The sequence below is a fragment of the Artibeus jamaicensis genome, unplaced genomic scaffold (genome assembly GCF_021234435.1).
Source record: "Artibeus jamaicensis isolate MK-2021 breed Jamaican fruit bat unplaced genomic scaffold, CSHL_Jam_final scaffold_584, whole genome shotgun sequence".
Taxonomy (NCBI): Eukaryota; Metazoa; Chordata; class Mammalia; order Chiroptera; family Phyllostomidae; genus Artibeus; species Artibeus jamaicensis.
In genome coordinates, this window is record NW_026522048.1 from 13854297 (window position 1) to 13870023 (window position 15727).

General features: G+C 36.2%; 1 protein-coding gene across 1 annotated transcript in view; it reads left to right on the forward strand.

Annotated features, from left to right (window-relative positions):
* Positions 1-15727, forward strand: part of OSBPL8 (oxysterol binding protein like 8) — a gene marked incomplete at its 3' end in the record, with an annotated part of 149703 nt that overhangs the window by 40226 nt on the left and 93750 nt on the right.

Sequence of the window (15727 nt, forward strand, 5' to 3'; positions counted from 1 at the left end):
AGGAGAGGAAGAAAAAGAGAGAGAGAGGAATACAGGTACAAAGTAGGCAAAATGGCAGTGAATAAGTACTTGTCAGTAATAATCTTAAATGTAAATGGATTAAATGCTCAGTCAAAAGACATAGTGTAGTTGAATGGATAAGAAAACATGACCAGCACATATGCTGCCTACAAGAGACCCACCTTAGAACAAAAGACCTACACAGACTGAAAGTGAAGGATTGGAAAAAAAATATTCTAAGCAAATGGACAGGGGAGAAAAAAAGCTATGTTAGTAATACTTATATGAGACAAAACAGATTTCAAAACAAAGACCATAAAGAGACACAGAAGGACACTTCATAATACTCAAGGGAAGAATTCATCAAGACAAAAATATCGTGAACATATATGCACCCAACATAGGGATACCCAAATATATAAAGAAAATCTTAGAGGACTTCAAGAAGGATACAGATAGCAACACAATTACATAGGGGTTTTTAACACCCTACTGTAAATAATGGGTAGTTCTTCCAAAATATCAATTAAGGATAATGTGCAACTAAATGATGCATTAGATCAAATGGATTTAACTGATACATAAAGACGTTTTCATCTCAAAGAAGCAAAATATACATTCTTTTCAAATGTACATGGAACATTTAAAAAGATATACCACATGTTGCACACAAAACACACCTCAACAAATTCAACACGATTGAAATCATATCAAGCATTTTCTTGGACAACAAGAGCTTAAAACTAGAAACCAACCTCAAGTAAAAAATTCAAAAGTATTCAAATTCATAGATACTGAATAGCATGCTTTTGAACAATGAATGAATGAACAATGAGATCGAGAAAGAAATAAAAAATTTCTGGAAACAAGGAAAATTAATGCACAGTAATCTCAAACCTTTGGGACACAGCGTATGCAGTCTTGAAAGGGAAGTTCATAGCAATACAGGCCTACATAAGAAAGATAGAAACATTTCAAATAAACAACCTAACCCTGCATCTACAAGAACTGGAGAAACAACAACAAACAAGCCCAGAGTGAGTAGAAGGAAGGAAATATGATCAGAGCAGAATTAAACAACATAGAGACTAAAAGAGCAATTCTGAGGATCAATAAATCCAGGAGCTTGTTCATTGAGAAGATAAAATTGGCAAGACTCATCGATAAAAAAAGGACGAGGATCCAAATAAACCAAATCAGAAAAGAAAGAGAGATTATAACTGATACCACAGAAATACAAAGAGTTGTAAGAAATTGCTACAAACAACTACACGCCTTGAAATTTGAAAACCTGGGTGAAATGGAGAAATTTCTAAAAAAATACAATCTTCTAAAACTGAATGCGGAAGAAGCAGAAGTGATACCAGCTGGTGAAATTGAACCAGTAATCAAAAAGCTCCTGTCACACAAAAGCCCTGGACTGGATGGTTTCACAGGAGAAATTTACCAAACACTTAAGGAAGAGCTAATACCTATTCTCCACAGACTATTCCAAAAAATCCAAGATGAGGGCTCCCAAGCTCTATGAAGCCAGCATCAGTCTAATCCCCAAACCAATAAAGACACAAGGAAAAAAATATATAGACCAGTATTGCTGATGTACATAGATTCTGAAGTCCTCAATGGAACATAGGCCAACCACATCCAGATATACATTAAAAAGATCATATACCACAATCAAGTGGGATTTATCCCAGGGATGCAAGGATGGTATAATATTTGCAAATCAGTGAATGTAATACATCACATAAATGAAAAATAAAAATCACACGATCATATCAATAGATGCAGAAAAAGCATTTGATAAGGTACAGCACCCATTTATGGTAAAAAACACTTAGCAATGTGGGAGTAGAGGAAGCATACTTCACAATAATAAAGGCTGCATATGAGAAAACTGCAGCCAAGATGATACTCAATGGACAAAAACTAAAAGCTTTCCCACTAAGATCAGGAACAAGACAATGGTGTCCACTTTCAGCACTTCTATTCAACATAGTATTGGAACTCCTAGCCACAGCAGTCAGGCAAGAAAAAGAAATAAAAAGGCATCCAGATTGGAATGGAAGAAGTAAAATTATCATTTCAGATGACTGAATAGTATACATAGAAAATCCTGTATACTGAATCGAAAACTATTGGACCTAACAAGTGAATTTGGTAATACGGTAGGATTATAATACAAAGTCAATATTCGGAAACCAAATGCATTTTTGTACACCAATAATGAAATATCAAAGATAAATCAGGAAACAAATCCTATTTTTGTAGCAACAAGAAAAATAAAGTACCTAGGAATAAACCTAACAAGGAGGTGAAAGACCTGTACTCAGAAAACTGCACAACAGTGAAGAAAGAAATTAAGGAAGACTCAAATAAATAGAAGCATATATCGTGTTTATAGATGGGAAGAATTAACTTCATCAAAATGTTCATACTACCCAAAGCAATTTGTAGATTCAGTGCAATCCCTATTAAAATACCAATGTCATATTTCACAGATACAGAACAAACATTTAAAAAATTTATATGGAACTGTAAATGACCCAGAAAGTCATGGCAATTTTGAGAAAGAACAAAGTAGGAGGAGTTACCATGCTTGACATCAAACTATATTACAAGGCCAAGGTAATCAACATAGTCTGGTACTGGCATAAGAACAGAACACATAGATCAATGGAACAGAATAGAGAGCCCAGAAATGAACCCAAGTCTCTATGGTCAATTAATATTTGACAAAGGGGGTAGAAGCATAAAATGGAGTAAAAATAGTATCTTTAATAAATGAAGTTGGGAGATCTGGACGGCTACCTGCAAAAAAACAAAAAAAACAAAAAAACTTAACCACCAAGTTACTCTGTGCACAAAAATAAACTCAAGATGGATAAAAGATTTAATTATAAGTCGTGATACCATAAAAGTCCTAGAAGAATATAGGCAGGAAATCTCAGATATTCCACATAGCAATATTTTTACCAGTATGCCTTAGAGCATGGGACATAAAAAGAAGAGTACACAAATAGGATTTCATCAAAAGAAAAAGCTTCTGCATGGCTACAGAAAATATTAGCAAAACGAAAACAGAAACAACTATATGGGAAAATATATTTGCCTCTGATATCTCCGGCAAGGGTTTGAACTCCAAAATATACAAAGAATTTGTACAACTCCACTCAAGGAAGACACAACCTGTTTAAAAAATGGTCAAAGGACCTGAATAGACATTTCTTCAAAGAGGACATACAGAGGGTCACAAGACATATGAAAGGATGCTCACCATCACTAGCTGTCAGAAAGATGCAAATTAAAATCACAATAAGATACCTCTTCACAGTGGTCAGAATGGCCATCTAACCAAATCAACAAACAAGTGCTGGTGAGGTTGTGGAGAAAAGGGAACCCTAGTACATTGTTGGTGTGAATGCAGACTGATGCAACCACAGTGGAAAACAGTATGGAATTTCCTCAGAAAACTAAAAATGGACTGCTATTTGACTTGGCAATTCCAGTCCTGTGATTGTGATTGTCCCATAAGAATCCTGAAACAGCAATTCAATAGAACCTATGCACTCCAGTGTTCTTAGCACAATTTACAATAGCCAAGTGCTGAAAGCAGCCTAGGTGCCCATCAGTAAATGAGTGGACCATAAAACAGCGGTACATTTACACAATGGAACACTAGACAGCAGAAAGAAGGAGTTCCTACCCTCTGTGACAGCATGGATGGAACTGGACAGCATTATGCTAAGTGAAGTAATTCAGGTGGTGAAACACAAATATCATATGATCTCACCTGTAAGTGGAACCTAATCAACAAACCAAGCAAAATAAAACTAGAGACTTTGAAATAAAGAATATACTGACAGCAACCAGAGGGGAGGAGGGATGGGGGAGGAGGAATGGGGGAAGTAGGGGGAGGATAGTCAAGGAAAATATATAAAGGACCCATGGACAAAGCCAAAGGGGGAAGGATTGGGGGTGGGAGGTGGGGGTGGGATGGCAGAGGAAAGTGATGGAGGGAAAATGGAGACAATTGTGCTTGAGTAGCAATAAAAAATAAAAATTAAAGGAAATAACTTTAAAAAATAAAAATGAAACTGAAATTGAAAACATAAAAAGATTGTGGTAACGTGTACATAACATAAAATTTATTGTATTAATAAGGTACATGTTTTTAAGTTTACCATTCATTTCATTTAAGTACATTTATATGTTGTGCAACCATTACCACCATTCATCTCCAGAACTCTTTTTATGTTGTAAAGCTGAAATGCTATACCATTAAACAATAAGACTGTATTTCTCCTTATTTCAACTGCTGGCAAGCACCATTCTACAATACTTTACGTTTTTGTTTTTTTTTTTATTTTGACTAATCTAGGTACCTCATAAAAATGGAATCATACAGTATTTTTTTTATTTGCTCGCTTCACTTAGTATAATGTCCTCAAGGTCCACCCATGTTATAGTATATTTCAGAATTTCCTTTTTTTTAGTCACTAGCCAGTTCACTCTGTTGATTAGAGCACCGTTCTAGTATACCAAGGTTGCAGGTTTGATCTTTGGTCGGGGCACATGTAAGAATCAACCAATGAAGCATAAACAGGTGGAACCATAAATTGATGTTTCTCTCTCCCCCACTTTTCTCTCTCTAAAATCAAATTTTAAAAAAAAAATCCTTTTTAAAGGCTAAGTAATATTCCATTGTCTATCTATACCACACTTTGCTTATTCATTCATCTATCAGCAAATACCTCTACATTTTAGCTACTGTAAATAATACGGCTTTGAACATGTGTGTACAGATATCCATTCAAGACTCTCCTTTCAGTTTTGTGTGGAATTGCTAGCTGATATGGTTATTCTATTTTTAATTTTTTGAGGAAACCTTATACTGTTTTCTATAGTGTTTGTATTATTTTACATTCATATCTATGTATTTGCCACATAAACACTTTTTATTTTTAGTTTTTATTTTAAATTTCACATTTACTTTTATTGAAATAGCACAAAGCTTACAATTCCCTGTCCCACCATCCCACTTCCAAGTTCTCCTTGCCAGAGATAAATACTTTGAATTATATTATTTTTTTCTATTTTCAAATAAAGTGCCTACGTGGCTATTTTTTCTATTCTAGTCATTAACTATTATTAACTTATTAAAATTAAGGATTTACCACTGCACTCACATCATGCTATCCATATTATTGCTTCTCTGGCTCCCTAATAGGATGATAGCACAATTTTGGTTAAATCAATATTCATGTTTATGTTATATAAGTAAGTTATGCTATGACTAAGAATTGCCTTGTAGACTCCTTACACTATCTTCATTTTTTTGGATTCTGTTTTCTTATTGTTTTCTTCTGTTCAGAATAGGTGTTTTTTGCTTTCTTGTACTCTAAATTGCTGGTTTAATTCTGTAGTCTTCTGCTGATCCCTTGTAAATTATTCTTCATTTCAGTTAGTGTAGCCTTAATTTCCAACTGGTGCTTTTTTATGTTGTTGAGGTTCTTGCCAAGTTCATTGAGCATCCTTATAACCAGTGTTTTCTGTTTTTTTATATGTTTTATTGATTATGCCATTACAGTTGTCCCATTTTCCCCCTTCATTCCTCTCCACCCAGTACACTCCCTCCCCCACTATTCTGCCCCTTTAGTTTATGTCCATGTGTCACAAGTTCTTTAGATTCTATATTTCCCATACTATTCTTGCTCTCCCCCCTATCTATTCTCTACCTACCGTCTATGCTACTTATCTATGCCACCTTCTCCCCACTTCTCCTCCTCCCACTCCCCTGTTACTAACTCTCCATGTGATCTCCATTTCTATGGTTCTGCTCCTGATCTAGCTGTCCTCTTAGTTTGCTTTTGTTTTTGGTGTGGCTGTTAATAACTGTGAGTTTCCTGTCCTTTCACTGTTCATCTTTTTTATCTTCTTTTTCTTAGATAGGTCACTTTAACATTTCATATAATAAGAGCTTGGTAATGATAAACTCCTTGAACTTGACCTTATCTGAGAAGCATTTTATCTGCCCTTCCATTCAAAATGAAAGCTTTGTTGGATAGATCAATTTTGGTTGTAGGTCTTTGGGTTTCATGACTTGGAATACTTCTTTCCAGCCTCTTCTTGCCTGTAAAGTCTCTTTTGAGACATCAGCTGACAGTCTGATGGGAACTCCTTTGTAGGTGACTGTCCCCTTATCTCTTGCTGCTTCTAGGATTGTCTCCTTCATTTTAATCATGGCTAATGTAATAATGATGTGCCTTGGTGTGTTCCTTCTTGGGTCCAACTTCTTTGGGACTCTCTGAGCTTCCTGGATTTCCTGGAAGTCTATTTCCTTTGCCAGATTGGGGCAGTTCTCCTTTATTATTTGTTCAAATAAGTTTTCCACTTGTGGCTGTTCCTCTTCTCCTTCTGGTTCTCCTATAATTCGGATTTTGGGACGTTTAAAGATGTCTTGGAGGTTCCTAAGCCTCTCCTCATTTTTTTGACTTCTTGTGTCTTCATCCTTTTCTGTTTGGTTGTATTTTTCTTCCTTCTGGTCCACTCCATTGATTTTAGTCCCAGTTTCCTGCCCATCAATATTGATTTCCTGTGCATTTCCCTTCATTTCACTTAGTTTAGCCTTCATTTTTTTCATTTAATTTGCGACCAAAATTAACCAGTTCTGTGAGCATCCTGATCACCAGTGTTTTGAACTGTGCATCTGATGGGTTGGCTGTCTCTTGGTTGATTAGAAGCATTGGCTCTGGGGCTCTGAGCTGTTCTTCTTGAGCAATAATGTTTTGGTCTGTTCTTGCCTGTTATGTATGTGGTGCAGAGCCTTAGGTGTTCATCAGGGCGGGGCAACCCAGTTGCTGGGTTGTGACATGGTCTGGATGAATGGTTCATTGTTGTTGGACTTCAGAACAATTCAATTTTCTCTCTGTTCTGGTTGCGTTCTGGTTTCTAAATCTTTGTTGTTCATAAACTTGGTTGTGCAAGGAGGTACGGCGTTTCCACCTACGCCTTCATCTTGGCCAGCTATAACCAGTGTTTTGAACTGTGCATCTAGTAGATTATTTGCTTCCATTTTGTTTCGTTCTTTTTCTGGAGTTTTGTTGTTTTCTTTCTTTTGGGCCATGTTTCTTTAGCTCCTTATTTGGCAGCCTCCCTGTGTTTGTTTCTATGTATTAGGTAGAGCTGCCATGTCTCACAGGCTTGGTAGAGTTGCCTAATGTAGTCGGTGTTCTGTAGGGTCCAGTGTCACAATCTACTTAATCTCCCAAGCTGGGCACTTGATGTGCACATTCCCCCATCCCCAGTGTGGACTGTATATACCCTCCTATTGTAGTTGAGCCTTGATTGTTATTGGTATGTCACTGTGAGGCTGATCAGCTACAAGGACTGGCTGTGATCACCGACCACTGACCTCCGACTACCATGGAGGATCAGCTGTGTAGAGTCCCACTCCACAGTGCTGGACTTACTTTAGTGGGGCTTTGGTGCCTGCTGAATCTACCTCCTTAGTGTGGCACTTGTGGAGGTGGTTGGATGGTGATGCTCCAATGTGATCTGAAGTTATCCATTAGATCCACTGGGTCTGGGGCCCTGTGGAAGGTACAGACCAAGGTTACCTGTCACCTGAGTCCTGCCCAGGGTTGCCTGGCATGATCAACAAAGTGATCTGAGAATGGCTACTTGTACTGTGTTTGGAGATACTCAAGTCAAGGCCAAGTTGTGAACCAGCGCTGGCTGCTGCTAATACTGGTGTTGGGGCCACTTAGTGAGAAGTATAGGGCACACTGGCCAGATGCTGCTTGTTTGAGAGAATTCGGAAAAAGCTGAAGCATGAGCAGAGACAAACCATTTGTATGGAAAAAACACTGGAAACAGCTTGGGTGAGCCTAAAAGCTGGGAATAAAAGCTGGTAATCACTAGAGTGGAGCAAACAGTGTGAGCCAGGTTGATGGAGTCTCAGATATGGTGCTCACCCGCCCACACTGTGTTGGGGGAAGCTCACCAAGGAACAGTGGCCTCTGCCAGCACTTCTTTCTGGGAGAAAGCTGCCCTTCCCGCTCTTCCCCTGAAAACAGACAATTTGGTTCCTCCCTGTATGTTTCTAGTGCCTTTCAAGCTGCTGCCCCAGTGCTGGAGCTCAGAGGGAGTGAGTCTAAGTCCGTATGTGTGCCCTTTAAGAGGAGTAATCTGGGACTTACTAGCAGCCCTTGGTCTCCCTCAGTCTCAATCTCTACTGGTTTTTACAGCCTCAGGTTTTGGGGACTTTTCTTCCTGGCACCAAAATATTTAGTCCCAAGTCCTGCTTGGGACTTTGGCCCCTCCACTCTTAAGGAGGGATCTCTGCAGCCAGTGAGATATCCCTCCCAATCTTTATCCATCACCTGTGTGATGAGACCAGCTTGTTCTGTGTCTCTGCCCCTCCTCCTAATCTCGATGTGACTTCTTTATTTCTCTGGTTGTAGGACTTCCATTCAGCCAGGTTTCAGGCAGTTCTGAATGATGGTTGTTCTGTACTTTAGTTGTAATTTTTATGTGGGAGGAGGTGATGTGTGTTTACCTATGCTGCCATCTAGCCCAGATACTGCCACATACCACTTTTTAAAAGACGGAAGATTTATGTGATCTGAAGAGAAATTAGAGTATCACACACCACTTTTTAATGCACTTGTTTGGGTAGGCAAAGACATTAGTCTTGTTATTTACATTCCTTTGCAGTCACACATGTTTGTATAATTAGGAATTCATTTTTTTGGCTACTGTAAAAACCCAAGGTGTCTTTCATGAATAGTTAAGGATATTATTATTCGCACTGTGTTAAGTGCTGATCACTTGGATTCTTAAAGTATAAGAAATGAGTTTAGGAAGAAAATATCAGTTAAGTAAAGTGATATTTTTCAAAAAAATTTGTTCTTTTAGAGTAGAAGAATGTCAAGATTTACATTCTCTAATTGCTTCTGTTTCACGTTACCTGACTATGGCTAAGAAAAGTGGCTACGGAATGGACCTTTACCAGTAGTTTGTTTAATTTCTTTAAAAGGTCTAATAAAATAGCACATTGAAATGTGAATTGTCAAATTCAAAATACACAAATTTGGGTGAAATAAGGCTATTTTATGTACACTGATTTTTTCTTTTCCATTCTTTCATCAGCTCACATTTCCTTCCCCACTACCTTGTTATCACTAATGTGATAGAAATAGTAGATAGAGATAGAGATAGAGAATATCTACTATGCAATGTGCAACGCTACTGGAAATACAGAATATAGGGGTGGCTTTTTGCATTAGGTTATGCATATTCTCTACTTGGAATGTATTTCTTGACATTCTTTTTTTTTTAATTCTTTTCAAATCTTCACTTGCGGATATGTTTATTGATTTTTAGAGGGGGAGGGGAGAGAGAGAGAGAGACAATGTGAGAAACAGTGACCAGTTGCCTCCTGACCAGATTGAACCCACAACATTAGTATGTGCCCTGACTGGGAATTGAACCTGCAGCCTTTTGCTATATGGGATGATGCTCCAGCCAAATAGCTACCTGGCCAGGGCTCTTTCCATTCTTTGTTTAGATGTCACTTATTCTTTAGGTCCCAACTTAAAACATCACTTTGTATGAGAAGCTTGCCATGATCTCATGTAAAGTCCATGATGTCATGGACCATGTGTTTTGTGCACTTTGGTTCTCCATCTTGGCACATATCAGGCACTTGGTAATTGGTATGAAGTATCATCATGGAGCTTTGGATCTAAATGGTGGAGGCAGGTGGGTAGATAAAGTTAGAAATACAGTGTTTCAGTTTGGTACTAGATGCACTTTGTGTGCACAGAGAAGGAAACAACTCTTCACCAGAGAAGAAATGGAGTTCATTTGTTCTTGTCTGTTACTTTTTAGAACTACTATGATGTTAGTATGTGTTTTTCAAGTTATTTTTTTCATTTAAAAATATTTGGAATATCTGTTTATGCCAAAAAGTTCTTAACAAAGCTTTCCAAAACAATTAAATTATCCCTATTTTCTGTCTTGTAGCCTTTTGTTTAAAGTTGTTTTCTTTGAAATGTTTCACAGGGTGGTGTGTGGGAGGTAAGTGAGAGGGAAAACTGTGATTCATGTTTTTGGTAGTTTTTATTAAGCTAATAAGCCCTGGTATGTCATCTTTATTTTTTTAGGTTCTTGAAGCCAAGTATTAGAAATTTACCATTGTCATCTACCTGACCAACTATGACCTGTCTGTGTCATATATACAATTATAAAAATAGTAATTACCATTCTTAAAACAATTAGTGTAAGTACCATGTGATGGAAGAATATAAGTGAATATATTAATAAATAAATGATATTTATGTTTAATATTTGTCATAGATATTTGATAAAGCACTATTAACTTTATAATTAAAATTTCATCTATATTAGGTAATTAGCATAAAATATTTTCAAGACCGCACCTGAAATTTTAAAGCTATAATTATTTACAGAAATATTCCAGAGAGTGTAGAAATGATTTTATTAACCTTTAAGCTTTTTTTCATATTGCCTGCTTTTATGTTGTCACCTTACTCTTCGTTTCTGCGGTAGAGTTAGGTATGAAGACGATCCAAATTGTGTTGTACTCAAGCACTTGAACTGTTGCAGAGTAAGACAATTGTATTTAAAAAGTGTTTCTACATGTATCTGATAAATAGAATTAGGACATCAACTCACTGTGCTATAAGAATGGTAAACTGTCGTCTAATATATTATGGCGTATTATATTAGATTTAGTGGGCTATTGATTTTATCAGAAATTTAGAGTTTGAGAACTCTAAAAGGAATTTTATTTCTGTTCTGCACCTATCTCTTATTTAAATGGTTTTTGCTTTAGAATTATTCATTTCTTTTTTAAATTTTGTTTATTTTTTTAGAGAGAAAGAGGAAGGGTGGGAGAAAGGGAGAGAAACATCGGTGTGTGGGTTGCCTCTCATGTGGCCCCCAATGGGGGGACTTAGCCTGCAACCCAGGCATGTGCCCTGACTGGGAATTGAACTGGCGACTCTTTGGTTTGCAGCCCACGCTCAGTCCACTGAGCTACACCTGACAGGGCCAGAATTATTAATATCTATATTATAAAGAAAGCACAAATTTTTTATTGTAAAGAAAGGACTTTTTTACATATATACAATAACTGTAGAGTTCATTGTATTGTCTAAGGCCAACCCTTGTGATAACGCTGACTAGGTGAAGAAATGGAGCACTGAAAGCATTCAGAAACCCTTTGTTTCTCATCCTAATCATTGCCCTGTCCAGTTTCTTCTTGCAGAAAACATTATCTGGATTTCTGTGCCATTCATTAATTTGTCTTATTTTTGAACTGTGTGTAAATTGTATTATATATCATACATACTGTTGTAAGACAATATTTTGTTGGTGAGAGCAATCCGTATAATTGTCATTTTCTTTTGCTGTATCATATTCCATTGTTTGAATTTACCGAGTTTGTGTCTTCTATTGTTGATGGATATGCCCTCCTCTGGATTCTGGCTATTACAAATAATATTGCTATAAACATTTTGAATATACATCTAGGTATAATTGTAAATGTATTTTTTCAAATATTGGTATGTGTATATGTATATGTATGTATATCTGTAGTTATGGTTTTCAGATACTCTGTTTAGGATTTAAAAGAATTATTTTTATTTAAATTATTTTATTATTGTTTAATTACAGTTTGTATTTTCTCCCCACCACTCCCCTCCACCCCTTCCAAACCCACCTCCCTCCCTTTCTTCCACCCTCCCCCTTGGTTTTGTCCGTGTGTGCTTTATAGTAAGTAGTTCCTGAAAACCCTTCTCCCCGCTTTTCCCCCCCCCCCAGCTGTCTGTTTAGGATTTTGATATCCATGTCTTGAGTCATAATTTTCCTGTCTTCGTAATCTTGTCTACTTTTAAACCAGGTTTATGTGGGCCTTATCAAGGAACACTACTTTGCTTTTAACAAAATTGTTTTGTAAGATTTTAGTCCCTTCCACACCCCAGTGTTAGGTAAAATTCACAAGTTATCTGCAATGGGAATTTTCTTTGTTGAGAAGTTTCATTATTACGGATTTAATAGGGCTGTTTTGATTTTCTTTTTCTTCTTGTGGACTTTTCAGTAAGTTGGATTGTTCTAGGAATTTGTTAGTTTTTTAGACATTTTCATACTTACTGGTATAGTATTTATAATTTCCTTTTACGATATTTTAAAAGTTTGGAGATATTATTGTGATGTCTTCTTTATCAGTCATAATATTTGTTTCTGTTTTTTCTTTTATTTCCCTTTCTTAGTCTTATCTGGCATTTGTTAGTTTTATTTTTTTTTCAAAGATCTAATTTTTAACTCTTAGGTTTAATTTGCTTTGTTTCCATTTTTTTTGAAATGATGACTAGCTCTTTGATTTTGAACTGCCTTTTATAGATACAAATTTTCTCCATCTTTGGCTTTTAGAATCCTCTTCAAGTTGACTCCTGAGTTTATTATATGACTTCAGGAGTCTTCTATAACTTTTCTGCTTAGATATGTAAGCTACTCTGTGCTGAGCTTGGACATTTGGTTTTTTAGACCTTGGTATATGCTGTTTCTCCAAGAAGCCCTGGTGTCTTTTAATGAGAAGTGATATTTAGAGACTATAGACTGGGTTCTGGGATCTGGTTGCTACTGGGTTGTTTGTGTTTTTTGTTCTGTTTTGTTTCTTGGGTATTCTCATTCTACCACGTCCGGAACTCTGGATTTAATATCCTTATGAACTGCTGTAGGTAACATCATGTAGCACATACCTTTGTCGAAGTCTCATTACATTGTAGTATACTAGCCAGTTTATTCTTGGCTAGGACAGGGATGATGTGTATTGTTATTTATGTGCAGAATTTAGAGCAATGTCTTTTACATGATTAGATTTAAATAAATATTTGATGAATGCGTTTTATGCTCTATGAATGACATATAATTAATGTGCAGCAACAATAGGTATTAAAATTTATAAACCATAAATTTTATGAATAATGTATATTAGTGCTTGGTCCAGAGATAATGGGAAATGGGATTTGTTTCATACCTTGCCAGAAATTTTCTCCAGAGAAGTGGAGTCATTTAGAATATTTTTTCATTTTTATATGATAGTTCATTTATTTACTATGCCTTTTCTTCTTCTAAGAGTTAAATTGATTAGTTCAATCTATTTCTTCTCTCTGCCTCCCTGGTTGATGTCTTCTCATCCATTGCCCTGAAGTGGTACAGCCACAGTGGGATAACCTGCCTTGCATATTTCTATCCCACTTCCCCCTTGCCCATCAGTGTCCAGCTTTTTGCCTGACTCTTGGTCTTCCATTATTATCAGCATCATCATTGTTGTTACATTTTTAGGCTAGAGGGAATCTTCACATAATTCATAGGTGCCAAAATATTAAATACTATCCTACTCTAGAAAGCATGTGTATTATACCATTTTGCAATAATTTTGATGAAAGCCATTTGGGTAGATAGACTGCTTTAATCAAGCAATCAGGTTTTTTCTTATTTTCACAGCATTCATGAATAAGATTTTGGCGTTAGCCAGTTTTTTGGGAACTGTCACATTTATATAATTAATTTCTTATTATGTTACTTTTTCCTGTGTGGTTTGACCTAGTGTAAATATTATAGATTAGTTCAGACTAGCTTAATGAAGTTGTACTTATTCACAATCTAATTTTTGGTCAAAATGGCATTGAGATTAGATTATTGAATTTAATTCAGTTTCCAGTGATAAATGTTGTAGTTTAGAACTGTGGTGTGTTCATTGATAACACTCTTGCTTTTGAGCATTTTTGTTTTTTGTTACATGTGCATTTAATAGAACAATGTACATGTTTTGAAGCATCCTGTGAGATAGGAAGCCGTATACTAATATTACATGACTTGTTGCTGCCTTTAGAGGCAGCCATCATTCAATACATTGTCATAAGGTTGCTAGAATTAAACAACCCTATGGGTTAAATATGTTGGCTTTGCTTAGTAGATACTCTTTCCTTTTCTCTGTGACTGAAATAACAATCTAAGCCCCAAAATAGAGAAAAATTGTTATAAAAATTACTTTCTCTACAAACTTTGTAAGTTTAAGTATAGATAGCAAGGCACCAGTTCCTCAGCAATTGCTAGAGTACTGATTAAAAAAAAAAAAAGAGGGAACATAGTCTTCTTTAAACTTCAAATTCAACTAGTAATTATATTTAAATTAGGATGCAGGCCTAGCTTTAGCTTGGCAATTGAAGGGAAAAAAACAAGTCTTCGGGATTGTGTTGTAGTGTACTCCTTTAGAAAAATTGTATTAGACATTCTTTTTGGTTATAGAAATAACAAACAGCGCTTTAAAAATTAAAATGGCAGAAAAAACTGCCTTTCTTCCTTTCAAGCCTATTCCCTAGAGCCAACTGCCATTGAGTTTGTTTGTAGTTACTGTTTTAACTTTAAAAATACTTTACTATTCCCATATTTATTATTTAAAAATCTTTTGGCTTTCACCTCTGAATGATGAGGAAATTAGTTTGCTTATACAGGGTCAGGCAAAAGTAGGTTTACAGTTGTTCTTATGGAAAATAATACAATAATTAATAAATCATAATACAAGAATAAACTATGTGTTTTGCATACTCACAACTGTAAACCTATGTTTGCCCCACCTTGTATTTTTTTTAAATTTTTAAAAGATTTTATTTATTTATCTTTAGAGGGGAAGGGAAGGAGAGAGGGAGAGAAATATCAGTGTATGGTTGCCTCTCACATGTCCCCTGCTGGGAACTGGCCTGCAACCCAGGCATGTGCCCTGCAACCCAGGCATATGCCCTGACTGGGAATCGAACTGTGATCCTATGATTCGCAGGCCCGCGCTCAATCCACTGAGCTACACCAGCCAGGTCACCCTGTATTTTTAGCATCCAATCACCCTCTTCTTCCAGGATTTATTGTTACATATTTTTAGTTCAAGTCTGTGGCTTTAAAAAAAATACTAAAAACTCGTTTCTTGACATGATAGCAATATCTCTTAACTCCTCATTATCAAAGGTGAGGAGTTTTGGTCTCCTCACCTACTAATCCTTAATTTGATTTTTTTCCCTCTCCCTGCTCCCTTTTAAAGTTAGTCATGATACAATTCAAGTTTTACTTTGTGTTTGTGTGTGTTGCCTTTGCTTTGTACATAGAATAATTCTGTCTCTACCTAAATAGAGTAACTATATATAGTCATTCTGAAAATCGAAAACCAGAAATTGGGATTCTTTCATTCATTCTTTAAATATTGATCTTATAATATTGAAGTACCTCTGCACTCTGAACTTGGTCCTCTGTTCTGTCTATACAGATTCCCAAGATATTATCCAGTATCATGGTTTTAAATAGGCTGCCTCCCAATTCATATTTCTGGCATGACTTCTCTACAACCTCACATCTGCGTGCCCAGCTGTTTCCTTGATATCTTTACTCAGATGTCTGATATCTCAAATGTATATGTCCAAAAGAAGCTCCTAACATTCATCCCTTCTCTCTCAAGTCTTCTCACAAAGTACTCCACATCTGTTAATGCAGTTTTATTCTTTGATTTGTTCAGGGCAGAAACCTTCTAAGTTCCTGACTTTCCCACTCTTTTAAAAAATTAACACACACACACACAATACATATAGCTTGGGCTAACTTTATTCGTTATATCAAATAAACCAAGTGATGGCCCTTTAAAGCTCAA